We start from the raw sequence: 13,760 nt of genomic DNA, 5'->3' as shown, positions 1-13,760 counted from the left end.
TTAGAATCTTGAAAGTTTTTATATTTGCGAAGGTGGTGAATCGCGGTGAGATACATCAAAGCGTGACCGTGTCAGATAGTTATTCTAAATAATTACTAGTGAGAAAAATATAATTTTTTTCTTGTTAAAAACAAGATAAGAACTTACTGGAATGTAAATGAAACGTTGTGTCAAAATTTGAAAGCAATTGGCAAAGAACATTTCGAGATTCGCTATTAAAAGCAAATAAACATGAGATATACCAAACACGTAGATTTCAATTTCAGATTTCTCAGAGAAGAAAAGAGATATTTAAAAGATTTAAACGGATTAAGAAAGACAAGATTTAGTCTTATTAGAAACCGTTACAAATTTATTTAAAACGAATAACCAAAAGCTAAGAAATAATCTCGAAAACTGGTAAAAAGCGGCATTTTCGATTTTCTAACGGGATTATCTCAAAAACTTGATGTGATAGAATTTTTTTGACTTCGGATTCGAGCTCAGCACACCAAAATCCTATAGAAAAGTATACCTTGGTTTCTGTAACAAAAAAAAAGTTTAATTTTGTTGACCAGTGTTATCAATGCCTTAAAATGACTTTTGAGTTAGTCAGTAAGTCCATTTACCCAATTCGTTTTATTTTTTTTTTAAGTTGAATAAATAGGTACCTAAATGTTTTTTTCTACATGAACTCATTTGAAACGTCATGTTCATCATTAAACATTCATAATTAAATATAATGAATTCTTCTGTTTCGTTTCGACTAAAAGCTGTTATGTGATATGAAGAGAACATTCTACTTCTTTTCGGCAAGAATATAGTTAGAAGAAAAGAGGACAGGACAAACCAGTCTCTACAATTTGTGGTTTTCAGATCGAGAAAAGTATAGGCGGACAACTTTTCGAATCGGAACGAAATTAATTGAATAAAAAATGGATTTCGTTTCAATTCACAATGTGAGTATAAGAGAACGTAGGCAAAGTGTCGTGAGGAACGTCAGACCAGAAAACAGCAACACATTTGTAGTTTCTCATGATTCTGTTTTAAATTGTGCCTACCTACGTTCTGTAACTGTCGTATCGATTAAAGTGGTCAGGAAACACTGGGAATTGGTACAAAATCTATTTTTATTTTATTTGAACTTCGTTCCGATCTAAAGCGTTTCTCGACAACTTTCCAAGATGTGAAAATAACATAACGTAGGTACTGTTCTGAATCAAAAGTAAGAATAAAACGACAAATCCTATTTTTACTGTGTCTGACAGCGTCCTTAAACACTTACAGGAAACTAGAACAGAAAAACCATATTGAACAACAAAAAACTACCCTCATCGAATGACAATTTGTCGAAATAAAAAATTCATCGAAAAAAATTCTTCGAATGGTAATTCTCCTAGTAACAATTCTTTGGCGTCTAAATGTCTGAAGAAGGTCTTGATTTTCGATTAAGTAAGAACTTCTTTAATTTGTAAACAAAAACATCAATTATAGGCAACTGCTTCATAAGAAAATTAGGAATTTCTTGAATGACAATTCGTCGAATTCAAAAAATGATTAAAGAACAATTCTTCAAGAAACCACCTGAGAAAAGAAATTAAATTATTAAAAATTATCAATTAAATTCACAATGACGTTACAATGGCAATGACGATACTTTATCAGATAAAAGGCCATTGGCACTGACAACTTTATCATAATTTCTGACTAATTAGGTTGAACGATACCACAAAGATATGAGCTTAAACGTAATATTTCATTCATGTTTCTGAAAAGCCATCAACTGTTAAATTCTACCGCAGGATGGCACCTTAAAAATCTTTCAAACTAATTGTTCTCGAGAGGTCATTTAAAGGCGAAAACAAGCTTATTAGTATGTTGAATCTAACAAAATTAAAAACAAATTTATACGACTACTCTAAGGCCCAATTTATTCACTCTCCATTATATTTAAAATCTCCATTAAAAAATTGAAAACTGTCAAATCGCATACAAATTTTAAAATTTCCCTTTTTTAATGGAGACTTTTAATTTAATGGAGTGTGAATAAATTGGACCTAAGAGACTATAAAAGTCCTTTTAATATAGGTAATATTTTCAGGGCAACAGGTACATATTTTCAGAAAACTTCCCATAATGTGAGAGGGACGTTTCATTTGCAATAAGAACCAAGAATTTAAAAAAATGCATCGAAATATTTTGGACGAATGGTTGTTTTTTTTTTTTAAGGGACTAACAACATTAAGTTAAAATATTTCGATGGTTATTGGCATGAAGGATACAAAACGACAATAAGCATATCATGGGTGAAATGGTGTTTTTTTTCTATTAACCTGAATTCATATTGGATTTAAAGGGTAATTGTTGAATTGCTAGGGAAAATGTATGTAAACTTGGTAAAAAGACTGAGCTGCGTTCTTTTTCTAACAATAGTCAACTATGGTTGTTATGTCAAGAAATATTGTTGATGTGTCATTGTTAGAAATTGTTGGGTTTTTTTACAAATCATTTAGGAACGATTTATTAATAGATATTGTTAAACTGTCAAACCAACAAAAAAAATTGTTTTGAAAATACTTTTATTTGCATAATTGTAACAAAAAATCATGTTTTTTTATTACAAAATAAATTCTCTCGCATCATAAAATTACAAAAATCTTTTTTTATTTTCATTTTTTCCGTTTAATTCAAAAGAAAAAAATCTTTGTTTGTTTTGTAAACAACACATCCACTTTGACACATCAACAATCTCGTAAATGTTCAACTCATATCAAGGAGGTGAGTTGGAAATAGTTACGATTTGTAACTATTTGACACTTCAAAACGAGTTTAGGAACGATGTTCATCTGTCAAATAGTTACAAATTGTAACTTTTTTGTAGTTTAGGAACGATAAACGTTAACGATAGTTAACTATTGTTAGAAAAAGAACGCACCTTTGATGCATTTTTCTAACTTTCAAAAATTCAAATACATAACTAAGAAAATATGTTTTTATTTAGGTAACACCTGTGAACAGACTCTTGCATCCAATAAGTTGAAATAAAAAAAAAATACTTTTAGGATTTTATTACTCTGAAAAATATACTACATTTTATAAAGTTAAAGTTGGTTAGCTTTCAAAAAAAAAAAACTTTGTGATTAAATTAAAATCAAAGAAAAGTGAGAACTATAAAACGTTGTCGGTCGCACTTTAAGCTTAGTATGCAGATCGAGCTAATTTTAAGCTGCCGTAGAAAATTCTCTAGTTTTCAACATGGTATAAGAAAAGAAGGTATGATCACGCGAATAAAGTCTGTATCGAGAACTGTCAGATGAAAGAAAAAAAATGGCTTTCTAAGGTTTTGACAGCTGCCTCATTAAAACTGTTGTTGTAAACAAATTTGTCTTGGAAATTCTTGTTGCGTTTGACTTTGCCAAATTAAACGTCAAAAACTTATTACTCCATTTTGTAAAATTTTACCATAGTTTTCAACTGTATCTCTGTCAAAATTTAGATCATGAAAAAGTAAAAAAAAAATGGAAGAATGATAAAATTTAGCGCGATACGCGCACTACTCTTTAACCTTTAAAAAGGATTTGACATTTTCTATTTAGCTCAGATCGTCCTTACTAACCTATTTATGTATCTTTTAAGATTACACCTGTAATGATTAATAAAAGCCTGCTCAAATTTTGGTTAAACATCGATTTTTAATTTGATAAAGATATACATAAGCTTGTGAATTGGAGCAATCATTGAGAAAACATTATCCACATCTTCATTGAGAAATAAACAAAAATATACATAAACAAGATAAAATTGCTTAGTAGGAAAAACAAAACTACACACCAGCTGCGTGACAAGTGTCTTAAAATTTCACATGGGTAAAAAATGACAAAATTATCTTTCAAGATAAGATTTCATGCGAACAACTTGTTTCCTTTAAACAAAAGTCTTTTATCTTCATTTTGGTACCTACTCGTAAACACATTCTCAAAATTTCAAAAATAAAACCAATCAATTCAATTGGATCTGTTCAAGGTCTCTCACATTCATTTCACCGAAACGTCTTTCCGAATAGACCTGCCTTTTGAACTAATCTAATTATTTTCTAATCAGAACAGAAATTATTTTTACTCTATCTCCTTAGATAATCGAATATGAAAAAACCCAAAAATAAATCACCCCAAAATGTTATTTAAGCTTCATGACATAGTGTCTAATCGGTTATTGTTATAAGAAACTTGTTGACAGTAGTTATAGAAGCAAAATGCGTTCCGTAGCATTTCGATTTTTACTCATTTTGGTCGTAACGGGTTACGCAGTTCAATCTGAACATAGATTTTTTAATATAAGTGAGATTCTCAAGACATTGAACTTTAATGGAGTTCGAGTTAACGGTGATTGTTCATATCGCATAACTGGAGATTTGACAGATCCACATCCATTATTTTTAAAACACAACAAAACACAATTTCTGCTGCCCGATTCAACTGGAATTGTCAATATTAAAAATGGCCAACATTTTGACATGTTCTGTTCTAAAGGCTTTTCTGAGCCATTGCAGGGTAATCAGAATAAAATAACAGCCCAATGTCTTCAAGGTTCATTCCATCTAGTCGATGGAATTATTCGGAATTTCAAAGATTTTTCATGTAAAGATTGGTCTACATACACAGCTCGTCGAACAAACCTAACTTGCAATGGCGGAACTGTGCTCATAGAAGTAGGTTTTGAAATTGATGGTGGACATTTTGTCAAAGTAATGGAAGTATGTCATGACGAAGTGAATGAGGTCACTCGATACGTACATCATAAAATGGATCCAACTTCACTCGGATATCAACGATATGCTACAAGACCATTATTTATCACTGGAGACTTTTATAAAGGCAAAGATGTCAACGAACTCTACACAAAAGTTAAACAAAAATTGACATTTGATAAGATACTTGGTGGAAATTCTTCAAAGTATTTTAATGCTAGCGATATATACTTGGCACGAGGTCATATGTGTGCTAAAGCTGATCAGGTTTATGGAACAGCTCAGAGAGCGACATTTTTCTTTGTGAATGCAGCTCCACAATGGGAAGTTTTCAATGAGAGAAATTGGGAGAATGTGGAGAGATCTGTCAGAAAGTTTGTAGCTAATCGGGGGATTTCTGTTGACTGTTATACTGGAACATGGGGTGTGTCAACTTTGCCTGATGTCAATGGGACTGAGAAAGAACTTTATTTGGACTTTGATGAAAATAATAACGGGTTGATTCCAGTGCCAAAATTCTATTTCCGGGTGGTCATAGAACCGGCAACGAAGAAGGGAGTTGTTTTAATTGGTGTTAATAATCCACATATATCGTTGGAACAAATCCATCGGGATTATGTCATTTGTGATGATGTGAGTGAAAATTTATCTTGGATAGATATGAAAAGAGATGATTTTATGGGAGGTTATTTGTATGCATGTGAAGTGCAACAGTTTAGAGCGGTTGTCAAGGATTTGCCGGAGTTCGATATTGAGGATTTATTGTACTGATGATGTATTATTGTGATAAATAGTGACTAATAAATGGTACAACGTATATAAAAGTGCACCAGTTTTAAGTATTGTTATAGGATAATTGTTTCAAATGAATGTTTAATAAAATTGTTTTATATTGTACAAAAAAAATGTTCTTGGTTGTTTTAATTATTTTATTGTACAGTTTGTCGACTTTTGGTTTGCTTAGGTGCTTTCAATGGTGAATTCGATAGTGTTCAACAATTTTCTTATAAAAACTTCTCAAAAAGAAAAACAAGCTCAGTAGATTCGCTATTGTAAATCTTTATGTAAAAGGAGACAAAATTTAGCACAAATGAAATAGAATTATGATGTACTTTAAAATGAACAGCTTCTCCGGTAATAATAGCCGCACATTTTTTAAGAGATGTGTCTGATGTCGAAGAAAAAGGTACTTACCTAAGTGAAGAGCGGTTTAACTGGTCCAAAAATGGAAAAATGCGCTGGTTTACACGAAATTAGCTCAGATTTTTCGAAAAAGTGAATAGATATCGGCTTTAGATATGTCATCGTTTTTGTCTCTAAGAATGTCCCGACCGAATGTACCGAGCATGTCCCAAAGATATTATGAAGTGTCCCAAAGATGTCCCGAGCATGTCCCGAGCATGTCCCGAAGATGTCCCGAGCATGTCATGAAGATGTCCCGAAGATGTCCCGAAGCTGTCCCGAAGAAGTCCCGAAGATGTCCCGAAGATGTCCCGAGCATGTCCCGAAGATGTCCCGAAGATGTCAAGAGCATGTCCCGAAGATGTCCCGAGCATGTCCCAAAGATGTCCCGAAGATGTCCCGAGCATGTCCCGAAGATGTCCCGAAGATGTCCCGAGCATGTCCCGAAGATGTCCCGAAGATGTCCCGAGCATGTCCCGAAGATGTCCCGAAGATGTCCCGAAGATGTCCCGAGCATGTCCCGAAGATGTCCCGAAGATGTCCCGAGCATGTCCCGAAGATGTCCCGAAGATGTCCCGAGCATGTCCCGAAGATGTCCCGAAGATGTCCCGAGCATGTCCCGAAGATGTCCCGAAGATGTCCCGAAGATGTCCCGAGCATGTCCCGAAGATGTCCCGAAGATGTCAAGAGCATGTCCCGAAGATGTCCCGAGCATGTCCCAAAGATGTCCCGAAGATGTCCCGAGCATGTCCCGAAGATGTCCCGAAGATGTCCCGAAGATGTCCCGAAGATGTCCCGAGCATGTCCCGAAGATGTCCCGAAGATGTCCCGAGCATGTCCCGAAGATGTCCCGAAGATGTCCCGAGCATGTCCCGAAGATGTCCCGAAGATGTCCCGAGCATGTCCCGAAGATGTCCCGAAGATGTCCCGAAGATGTCCCGAAGATGTCCCGAAGATGTCCCGAAGCTGTCCCGAGCATGTCCCGAAGATGTCCCGAGCATGTCCCGAAGATGTCCCGAGCATGTCCCGAAGATGTCCCGAAGATGTCCCGAAGATGTCCCGAAGATGTCCCGAAGATGTCCCGAGCATGTCCCGAAAATGTCCCGAGCATGTCCCGAAGCTGTCCCGAAATTGTCCCGAAGATGTCCCGAAGATGTCCCGAAGATGTCCCGAGCATGTCCCGAAGATGTCCCGAAGATGTCCCGAAGATGTCCCGAAGATGTCCCAAAGATGTCCCGAAGATGTCCCGAAGATGTCCCGAAGATGTCCCGAGCATGTCCCGAAGATGTCCCGAAGATGTCCCGAAGCTGTCCCAAAGATGTCCCGAAGATGTCTTCAGGACATCTTGGGGACATCTTCAAGACATGGTCGGGACATCTTCGGGACATCTTCGAGACATCTTCGGGACATCTTCGGGACATGCTCGGGACTTCTTCGGGACATCTTCGGGACATCTTCGGGAAATGCTCGGGACATCTTCGGGACATCTTCGGGACATGCTCGGGACATCTTCGGGACATCTTCGGGACATGCTCGGGACATGCTCAGGACATCTTCGGGACATCTTCGGGACATGCTCGGGACATCTTCGGGACATCTTCGGGACATCTTCGGGACATCTTCGGGACATCTTCGGGACATCTTCGGACATCTTCGGGACATCTTCGGGACATCTTCGGGACATCTTCGGGACATGCTCGGGACATCTTCGGGACATCTTCGGGACATCTTCGGGACATCTTCGGGACATCTTCGGGACATCTTCGGGACATCTTCGGGACATGCTCGGGACATCTTCGGGACATCTTCGGGACATCTTCGGGACATCTTCGGGACATGCTCGGGACATCTTCGGGACATCTTCGGGACATCTTCAAGACATGGTCGGGACATCTTCGGGACATGTTCGGGACATCTTCGGGACATCTTCGGGACTTCTTCGGGACATGCTCGGGACATCTTCGGGACGTCTTCGGGACATCTTCGGGACATCTTCGGACATGCTCGGGACATCTTCGGGACATCTTCGGGACATCTTCGGGACATCTTCGGGACATCTTCGGGACATGCTCGGGACATCTTCGGGACATCTTCGGGACATGCTCGGGACATCTTCGGGACATCGTCGGGACATCTTCGGGACATCTTCGGGACATCTTCGGGACATCTTCAAGACATGGTCGGGACATCTTCGGGACATGTTCGGGACATCTTCGGGACATGTTCGGGACATCTTCGGGACATCTTCGGGACATGCTCGGGACATCTTCGGGACATCTTCGGGACATCTTCGGGACATCTTCGGGACATCTTCGGGACATGCTCGGGACATCTTCGGGACATCTTCGGGACATCTTGGGGACATCTTGGGGACATCTTCGGGACATTTTCGGGACATGCTCGGGACATCTTCGGGACATCTTCGGGACATCTTCGGGACATCTTCGGGACATGCTCAGGACATCTTTGGGACATGCTCGGGACATCTTCGGAACATCTTCGGGACATCTTCGCGACATGCTCGGGACATCTTCGGGACATCTTCGGGACATCTTCGGGACATTTTCGGGACATGCTCGGGACATCTTCGGGACATCTTCGGGACATCTTTGGGACATGTTCGGGACATCTTCGGGACATGCTCGGGACTTCTTCGGGACATCTTCGGGACATGCTCGGGACATCTTCTGGACATCTTCGGGACATCTTCGGGACATTTTCGGGACATTCTCGGGACATCTTCGGGACATCTTCGGGACATCTTCGTTACATCTTCGGGACATGCTCGGGACATCTTCGGGACACCTTCGGGACATGCTCGGGACATCTTCGGGACATCTTCGGGACATCTTCAGGACATCTACGGGACATGCTCGGGACATCTTCGGGACATCTTCGGGACATCTTCGGGACATTTTCGGGACATGCTCTTGACATCTTCGGGACATCTTCGGGACATCTTCGGGACATCTTCGGGACATCTTCGGGACATCTTCGGGACATGCTCGGGACATCTTCGGGACATCTTCGGGACATTTTCGGGACATGCTCGGGATATCTTCGAGACATCTTCGGGACATCTTCGGGACATCTTCGGGACATGCTCGGGACATCTTCGGGACATCTTCGGGACATCTTTGGGACATCTTCGGGACATCTTCGGGACATGCTCGGGACATCTTCGGGACATGCTCGGGACATCTTCGGGACATCTTCGGGACATCTTCGGGACATGCTCGGGACATCTTCGGGACATCTTCGGGACATCTTCGGGACATCTTCGGGACATGCTCGGGACATCTTCGGGACATCTTCGGGACATCTTCCGAGCATGTCCCGAAGATGTCCCGAAGATGTCCCGAGCATGTCCCGAAGATGTCCCGAGCATGTCCCGAGCATGTCCCGAAGATGTCCCGAAGATGTCCCGAGCATGTCCCGAAGATGTCCCGAAGATGTCCCGAAGATGTCCCGAAGATGTCTCGAAGATGTCTTGAGCATGTCCCGAAGATGTCCCGAAGATGTCCCGAAGATGTCCCGAGCATGTCCCGAAGATGTCCCGAAGATGTCCCAAGCATGTCCCGAAGATGTCCCGAAGATGTCCCGAAGATGTCCCGAAGATGTCCCAAAGATGTCCCGAAGATGTCCCGAAGATGTCCCGAGCATGTCCCGAAGATGTCCCGAAGATGTCTCGAAGATGTCCCGACCATGTCTTGAAGATGTCCAGAAGATGTCCCGACCATGTCTTGAAGATGTCCCCAAGATGTCCTGAAGACATCTTCGGGACATCTTTGGGACATCTTTGGGACATCTTTGGGACATCTTCGGGACATCTTCGGGACATCTTCGGGACATGCTCGGGACATCTTCGGGACATCTTCGGGACATGCTCGGGACATCTTCGGGACATCTTCGGGACATGCTCGGGACATGCTTGGGACATCTTCGGGACATCTTCGGGACATCTTCGGGACATGCTCGGGACATCTTCGGGACATCTTCGGGACATCTTTGGGACATCTTCGGGACATCTTCAGGACATGCTCGGGACATCTTCGGGACATGCTCGGGACATCTTCGGGACATCTTCGGGACATCTTCGGGACATGCTCGGGACATCTTCGGGACATCTTCGGGACATCTTCGGGACATGCTCGGGACATCTTCGGGACATCTTCGGGACGTCTTCGGGACATCTTCCGAGCATGTCCCGAAGATGTCCCGAGCATGTCCCGAAGATGTCCCGAAGATGTCCCGAAGATGTCACGAAGATGTCCCGAAGATGTCCCGAAGATGTCCCGAGCATGTCCCGAAGATGTCCCAAGCATGTCCCGAGCATGTCCCGAAGATGTCCCGAAGATGTCCCGAAGATGTCCCCAGCATGTCCCGAAGATGTCCCGAAGATGTCCCGAAGATGTCCCAAAGAAGTCCCGAAGACGTCCCGAAGATGTCCCGAGCATGTCCCGAAGATGTCCCGAAGATGTCCCGAAGATGTCTCGTAGATGTCCCGAGCATGTCCCGAAGATGTCCCGAAGATGTCCCGAGCATGTCCCGAAGATGTCCCGAAGATGTCCCGAAGATGTAACGAGCATGTCCCGAGCATGTCCCGAAGATGTCCCGAAGATGTCCCGAGCATGTCCCGAAGATGTCCCGAAGATGTCCCGAGCATGTCCCGAAGATGTCCCGAAGATGTCCCGAAGATGTCTCAAAGATGTCCCAAAGATGTCCCGAAGATGTCTTCAGGACATCTTGGGGACATCTTCAAGACATGGTCGGGACATCTTCGGGACATCTTCAAGACATCTTCGGGACATGCTCGGGACATCTTCGGGACATCTTCGGGACATGCTCGGGACATCTTCGGGACATCTTCGGGACATGCTCGGGACATGCTTGGGACATCTTCGGGACATCTTCGGGACATCTTCGGGACATGCTCGGGACATCTTCGGGACATCTTCGGGACATCTTTGGGACATCTTCGGGACATCTTCAGGACATGCTCGGGACATCTTCGGGACATCTTCGGGACATCTTCGGGACATCTTCGGGACATCTTCGGGACATCTTCGGGACATGCTCGGGACATCTTCGGGACATCTTCGGGACATCTTCGGGACATCTTCGGGACATCTTCGGGACATGTTCGGGACATGTTCGGGACATCTTCGGGACATCTTCGGGACATCTTCGGGACATCTTCGGGACATTTTCGGGACATCTTCGGGACATCTTCGGGACATGTTCGGGACATCTTCGGGACATTTTCGAGACATGCTCGGGACATCTTCGGGACATCTTCGGGACATCTTCGGGACATCTTCGGGACATCTTCGGGACATCTTCGGGACATGCTCGGGACATCTTCGGGACATCTTCGGGACATCTTCGGGACATGCTCGGGACATCTTCGGGACATCTTCGGGACATCTTCGGGACATTTTCGAGACATGCTCGGGACATCTTCGGGACATCTTCGGGACATGCTCGGGACATCTCGGGACATGCTCGGGACATCTTCGGGACATCTTCGGGACATTTTCGGGACATCTTCGGGACATCTTCGGGACATCTTCGGGACATTTTCGAGACATGCTCGGGACATCTTCGGGACATCTTCGGGACATGCTCGGGACATCTCGGGACATGCTCGGGACATCTTCGGGACATCTTCGGGACATCTTCGGGACATGCTCGGGACATCTTCGGGACATCTTCGGGACATCTTCAAGACATGGTCGGGACATCTTCGGGACATGTTCGGGACATCTTCGGGACATCTTCGGGACATCTTCGGGACATGCTCGGGACATCTTCGGGACATCTTCGGGACATCTTCGGGACATCTTCGGGACATTTTCGGGACATCTTCGGGACATCTTCGGGACATCTTCGGGACATTTTCGAGACATGCTCGGGACATCTTCGGGACATGCTCGGGACATCTCGGGACATGCTCGGGACATCTTCGGGACATCTTCGGGACATCTTCGGGACATCTTCGGGACATGCTCGGGACATCTTCGGGACATCTTCGGGACATCTTCGGGACATCTTCAAGACATGGTCGGGACATCTTCCGGACATGTTCGGGACATCTTCGGGACATCTTCGGGACATCTTCGGGACATCTTCGGGACATCTTCGGGACATCTTCGGGACATCTTCGGGACATCTTCGGGATATGCTCGGGACATCTTCGGGACATCTTCGGGACATCTTCGGGACGTCTTCGGGACATCTTCCGAGCATGTCCCGAAGATGTCTCGAAGATGTCCCGAGCATGTCCCGAAGATGTCCCGAAGATGTCCCGAGCATGTCCCGAAGATGTCCCGAAGATGTCCCAAAGATGTCCCGAAGATGTCCCGATGATGTCCCGAGCATGTCCCGAAGATGTCCCGAAGATGTCCCGAAGATGTCCCGAAGATGTCCCGAAGATGTATCGAAGATGTCCCGAAGATGTCCCGAAGATGTCCCGAGCATGTCCCGAAGATGTCCCGAAGATGTCCCGAAGATGTCCGGGAGACATCTTCCCGAAGTTGTCCAGAAGACATCTTCGAGACATCTTCGGGACATCTTCGGGACATGCTCGGGACATCTTCGGGACATCTTCGGGACATGCTCGGGACATCTTCGGGACATCTTCGGGACATGCTCGGGACATCTTCGGGACATCTTCGGGACATGCTCGGGACATGCTCGGGACATCTTCGGGACATCTTCGGGACATCTTCGGGACATGCTCGGGACATCTTCGGGACATCTTCGGGACATCTTCGGGACATCTTCGGGACATGCTCGGGACATCATCGGGACATCTTCGGGACATCTTTGGGACATCTTCGGGACATCTTCGGGACATGCTCGGGACATCTTCGGGACATGCTCGGGACATCTTCGAGACATCTTCGGGACATTTCCCGAGTATGTCCCAATGTCAAAGTTAACAAATATCCATTATTATTGCAGTCCACAAGTAGGGGACACTCCAACGAACAACAGGCTAAAACCGCACTCTTCTCCAATTGCGAGAAACCAAAAAAAAAAAATTAGTCGGAACTTAATCATTGAAAATTTGTGAGACAGGACTGATCTGCGCGGTCTTGGTACAGTTTTAGCTATTTATTAAAATTGCTATATTTAATTTTTTTCTGGTGACACTAGCGATGGATACGGAAACAACAGGTATTAGAAATTTCAAATACAATTTATTTTATGAAATTTGTTTGACCTTAATATTTTGTTAGTGGTGGGCAAAAAGGGACCGAAATAAAGATAATTTTTTTAAGAATTTTATGTATGAAAAGAAATTTCTTTGTGTATCCTGCTAGATCCCGCAATTATTGTTATTTGTATGAAAACTTGAACGCTTTACCTAACAAGTTCTTAACAATTTAGCCCCAGAATACCGCAGTCTCGCGAATTTTCAGCACATAGAAAATTTTAATATATTTGCATAATTAGTGTTAAAAAAAATTATAATCTGATTTTTGTCTCCCTTTATCAATTAATTTTGTATATTGGACATTTAAAAATATTTAAAAAAAAATTTTTTTCAAAAAAAAAAAAAAAAAAATTAAAAAAAAAATTTATTTTCCAAAATTTTTTTTTTCCTAAAAATTTTTTTTTTTGTAACAAAAACAACTGATTGCCTCTTAGATTGTTGAAATACCTCTATGTTTGCAGCCGTACCTATGAGAATTTGCATTTTTCTTTGTTTTTTTACAAATTTATTATATTTACGAACCTATTATTTAAAGCAGCCATCCAAAATTAAAAAGTGGCATCACTGTCACATTAACGTAACATAACTTTAACGTAATGCAAATTGTCAACAAAGCACAGCTGTCAACAA

Source organism: Episyrphus balteatus, chromosome 4 (genome assembly GCF_945859705.1).
Source record: "Episyrphus balteatus chromosome 4, idEpiBalt1.1, whole genome shotgun sequence".
NCBI lineage: Eukaryota > Metazoa > Arthropoda > Insecta > Diptera > Syrphidae > Episyrphus > Episyrphus balteatus.
The sequence above is the reverse complement of the archived record's forward strand: the minus strand, read 5'-3'. Positions refer to the sequence as shown.